Genomic DNA, 5,695 nt, shown 5'->3' on the forward strand with positions numbered 1-5,695 from the left:
TTTAAACAGTGATGAAACTTTAAACTGGAAGTGGAGGGAAATGACAGTGGAAAATTACTAGAAAGCAAAGCAAAAAAACAGTAGTGTTCAAAATAGCAAAAGAACAAAGAATGAATGGATAGTTTGGTCAAATATGTGTATGTGTACAAAGGCAACTTGCCTTGATGTGTGGGCCAGTCCCCATACTGCAATGATTTTACTGTATTTATAATATAACTTCACTTCTGCTCTATGCTGCTTGTTTATAGATTCATTTCAGGCTTAGTATGCCCTCTTTTCCTTCCTGCAGTTTTTGTCCTGGAAAAAAAAGCAGAACCTCATTATTTTTCTGGGATTTCTAGAAATCAGGCAGCCCCTGGCAGATGGCTGGTGGTACAGAAGCAGACTGACTGGGTATCTCAGGAAATTCATGGCATTCCCAGCAAGGGGAAGCCATCTGAGGCCACTGGATCTGACCAAAACAGCTGCCTGGATGCCAATAGACACCCATCCCTTGCACTGCAGCTCTACACTTGATCTCTACATTCACGGCAAATCTGAAGCAGCTGGGGTGCGTCTGATATCTGGCATATGTGCTGCACAAATAGAAACCTCTCTCTAGGATTTCTAGAAGAGAAGTCTGGAAGTCCTAGATACATCTGCAGCAGGTATTCTAGTGGTTGCTAATTTAAAGCAAAAAAAATCATTATTTGTCGTCTTCTTGAGACTTGCAGTAAAAAAAACTCTGAAAAGGTTTGCAGACATGGCACCTATGTTGGCCAGAAGATGTTTCGCCATTTTAAGGTACAGTTATTAAAATCCTCAGATGTGTATTTTTCCTCTTAACTGGTTTACACAACTGTGGCACATCTGAGCCTTTTTCATTTTTATTTCCTCTTGTGGTGGTAGTAGGTGAACAGTGTGTGTGTGTGTGCATACACTCACATGCAGTGTACTTTATATATATACCACAACTCATTTTCCAGTGTGGAGTTTCTCTTCCAGCTTGGTTATGCTCTTGCTTCTTAACTGATCTGTGCAAGAAACCCTTGAAGGCTTTGTTTTACAGTTTCACAATAGAGCATCCATTTGCTACTAACAGAGTTATGAAGTTCAACACAACTTGGTGATCCCAACCAGATCTATGCTTATTGAACACTGATATAATTTGCTTCCAATTCCACAAAGAAATACTTCTCAAGACCTTCTGCTCCTTAAGTCTTTTTTTTTTTCTTTTTTTTACAGCCTGAAAAATGTGCATGGATTTCTGTGTTTGTCTGAAGCATTAGTGACATCCAGTGGTTACCAATGCAAATGCTAAAAATGCTTAACCCCAATTGTTGAGGGACACCTAAACTTCTTCCATCTCCTTCTCCAACAGATAGCAATTAGAAAAGGAGAAAAGCAAAAAAATTGTGTTTCCTGGCTCTTCTCAGTACATTTGTACTGTGGACTTGATTAAACCTCACAGAACTTGCAACACAAAATTGTATTTTTTCATTTGTGATATCTGTAAGAAATGACAGTGCTCCTTTAAGAAACCAGGTGGCTGAAATCATGCCATATACCACCAAAACACGGTTACAGACCACAGTACAAAACAACCAAACAATCAAATGTGAGACCAGAGAGAAATATAAGCTGCATACGCACAAGGGTTTCACTAGGTAGTCTTCCATGGATGTATGTGCATGACAGGTGAGAGAAGCTGAAATAAGAACACAAAACAAAAGGAGCAACAGTGATCTTCTGGACAGTCATGAATAATGTCATCCTGATGAAAAGCCTCAAAGGCACTTTGGGACAGAGCTCTGGCTAAAGGAGGTTTGGATCTATAAACAAATACATTACACTGTTGTTTGAATTCTCTCCTTTGAAGTAGATAGGCTTTTGGACTTTGTTGTAAATTAGGATGTTCTCAAAGAAATAAGTACCTCTACCATCTGTTTCCCCTCCCAATGGAAATAAGTTGATAGTCTCTGAATTTTGGGTAAGAGTCTGCTGAATCAGCCATAGGCAGTTATCTCAGCTCCAGTGTTGCCACTTCTGTGCTGGTTGGTATATCATTAAGCTCCAAGTAGCCAGCTGAGATGTCAGCAGCCCAGAATAAATTTTCAGATGATCTCCAAATAATTATGTCCCATTTTGAAAGCTTCGCTCACTGTCATGGTGAAGCTTGTCAGAAGGAAAAGGTAGAAACCCACTGCTTTTGTCAGGTATTATTTGGGTCACTGAGGCAGGATGTCTTAAGTTAAGCAGCCCCTCTCTGTTACGATTTCTGTTTGGGTAAGGCAACTCAAGCATGAGAGGGCTGAAGCCTCCTTCTTCACTGTCTTTCCTACTGTCTCTCTCCCTCCTCATCTGTCTGTACTGGACATGTCTTTGATGTAAAGTACTAGCCTGTACTTAACACATCAGGGAACAGGGGCTATTCTGCAACGTTTTAACAAGATACATGTTCAAAACATGGTTTTGTCTGGTCCATTTTCATACACCAGTTCTACGTATTACACACGTTCACTATCAATCTTACAGCACATATCATACTTATAAAAATCATATTTTAATATACTCACAAAACAATGGTGTTACTGAAATTTTACACCTGGCTTCCAAGACCCATCCCTTGAGAAATTAGCAAACTTCTTTACCTTGTCCATTTAGGCTCAAGATTTTTTTGTTTGGTTTGTTTGGTTTTGTTCTTATGTTGCATATTAATATTAAGCATTATTACAACCTCACTGATCAGACTAGAATTATTTATGTCTTTGGGGTGAGGCATTGACATGTGTTGTAATGGCTGAGAGTTATCACAGAAATCCATAGCTTTCACTCATTAACTTCAGTGCTTAGGACTGGAACCAGGGACATAAACTCTTCTCCCTGTATTAGTGTAATCAGTTTCATTCCCATGTCTTGTGCCCCAAAAGAAAACAAATAAAAGGCAGTTAGTGAAACATCAATATTAGAAAAATACCATTTTTCTGCTGTGAACTTCCATTTCTTAATTGCAGTTCATTGTTTTTAACATCTACTGAAAGCCGCCAACACAGATTTTTTCTTTCACAGTTCTGCCAGAGCCAAGTGACACATTGATGGAGATGTCATTTTAGACATGCAAGGCACTCAAACCAATACATCAATGCTAGCATAGTAGTTTGTCTAATATTATCTACATTTCCTAAAGGTTCTTGGTACCTGGAGCGTCTACCACAAATTAATTGTAGTATCTCTGTCCCTGCATGATGCATGCTGTCACACTTTTCTCCTTTATCAGAAATTGTATGCAATGCCTTGAGCTTTTTAAAATGATAAGAACAGAGAGAAATCTTAAGAATGTGGTGGGAGGTAAAAGTAGATACTTTCCTTCCCAACTTAACTAATGCATATTGGAGGAATGGAAGTATTTCCAAGATAAGTGGATTAGTCATTGGCAGCCTTCAAAAAATGATGACACAATTATACTAAATATGATTTGTCATATCATTATGCATCCTTCAAAATGTTCTTTATTTGAGAATGAGAAGGGATGCTGGAATTTTTAAAACTCAGCACCCACACAAAAGCTAAATGTAGTTTTTCTACTCTCTGGCCCCTACATCATCCCTGTAGCAATAATACTGAGATGGACTTTCAGATGCTTTCTCTTCATTCATCTGATGAGTTCATTATCATACATCATCCTAAAACTGCAGATTAAATAGTGACAACAGCTTTCACAAGACGTTTTTAAGTGTTGTATCTTTGTCTCTGGGAAAGGAAGATGGGAAAAAAGCTTAAAAACCATGCTTTGCTAGTCCTGGAAATTTTGGAATGACAGTGATGCGAGTCGGGAAAGGAAAAGGTTGAGGGGTTTAATAGTAGAAATGAAATAAATAATACTAGCACAGAAATAATGAAAGTAAAGATAGCTTCATACAACTTTGAAATGGCTCATTCCCTCACTTATCTTCTGTCATGGGGATACTCTGCTCTGTGCATAGCTGTACCAGATGAAGATGACTGCTTATTTCTGGTTTTACTGTCAACTTACTGAATGTGTTATATTGCAGTTTCCATTGGCAAATTATTACATTACCCAGAAATCGTGGTTATTTTACAATTACATGAATAAATTCATTGGGTGTAAAGAGGTCATCAATAAATAAGTGGAAGCATACTCTTTTTTCTTCAAAGAACTTTGTAAGAAAAACTTTGTCAACAAAAATATAAATGGTAACAATACATGTAGGTCTTCTTATTGCAAGGTTTGTCTTAGCGAACAAAAGTGATGTTAAAAAAGTACATGTAACTCCTTTTTAAAGCATACGCATTTAATATTGCTTAGAATTTTAGTTTCCAACATTCAGCTCATTAAATTAAAAGGACAGCAGAGCATTAATATGGTTTTATTACTATACCACTATGAAGACATTTTAATATCACAACATAAGAAACAACTTTTTGATCAGATATAGTCATAACTACTGGGAGGAAAAAAAAGGGGGGGGGGGGGGAGGGAAGTGTGGATTTATGTGGTGGGTATATCTTTCATGCTTTTCAGCTTACAACACATTTGAGCTAGAAACCATGTCTGCCAACGTCTGAGATCTCCAAGAGGGCTGGGCTGTGAAATAACAGGCTCAAAGAACTTTTCAAAGAGACAGGATGAGAGTGACCATTTCACTGGAGATGGAGAGCCTGTCTCACAGGCAAGGACAATCAGCATACAATGAGCCAGCCAGAGGGTGTACATGACCAGTCATTACTGGACTGCTCAGGTCTTCATCCTTCTGATAACATATGAAATCCTAACTCACACACCAGCTCACGGGAGCAAATCACTCAACAAGTTAGACTCTGGTGTATGGTTTTGACCTGCTAAAACCTATGAAGTGCAGCAGGTCTACAGGGCTTCAGCCCACCCTACCAAAATCTATGCATCAGGAGAGTTGCTTCCACCCATCTGTGGAGGTGCAGGGAGCACTATAGCAGGTACGCTTCTAAAATTGCTCAATACAGCTTTGAACTGAGCTCACTAAGGCAAGGTTAAACCCATACAGCACGTGTGAGGAAGGAGGTCATTTTTGTCTTCCATACTGAGGTGGCATACAAAAGCACAAATGACAGCAGGGTGCCTTTTTAGAGCCAAAGTTGCCTTTACTAATGTGCAAGAAACCTCAAATCAAGGATTTTGAAAGACAGATGCTAACAGAGGGTTTGCTGGCGAGCAGAAGGATGGAGGAGGTGAATTATGCTCTGATTCTTGATACTCTGCAGTACATGGGCACAAAGTGAAACACACTGACACATTATGGAAAAGCTGTTTTTGCTGTTAGAGCAGTCAGGCAATGGCACAAATTGCCCAGAGAGGAGCTGGGTCCTTGTCCCTGGAGATACTTAAAACCCCACGGAGACATAGCACAGGACAGCTGCCTCTGGGTAACCCTGCAGAAGGCAGGGACCTGGCTCAAAACTCCCCCAGGAGCTGCTTTCCACCTATGTTTCCACGCTTTGTGCACGGCTTTAGGTGCATGAGTCCCTTGCGTGTACTAGGCAACTACTGTAGAGCAGAATCCTTCCACACAACTCCCCCCACACGGCAGCCTCCCCCGGCCGCCATTTTGTGCTCGGCGGGCCTCCCCCCTCGCAGTGCGGCGCGGAGCGCTCCAGGGGGCGCTGCAGCGCCCGGCCCGGCCCGCTCATGGCGCACGCCCCGGCCCGCCCCGTCCGGGCG

Source organism: Aythya ferina (genome assembly GCF_964211825.1).
Source record: "Aythya ferina genome assembly, chromosome: 3".
NCBI classification, from domain to species: Eukaryota; Metazoa; Chordata; class Aves; order Anseriformes; family Anatidae; genus Aythya; species Aythya ferina.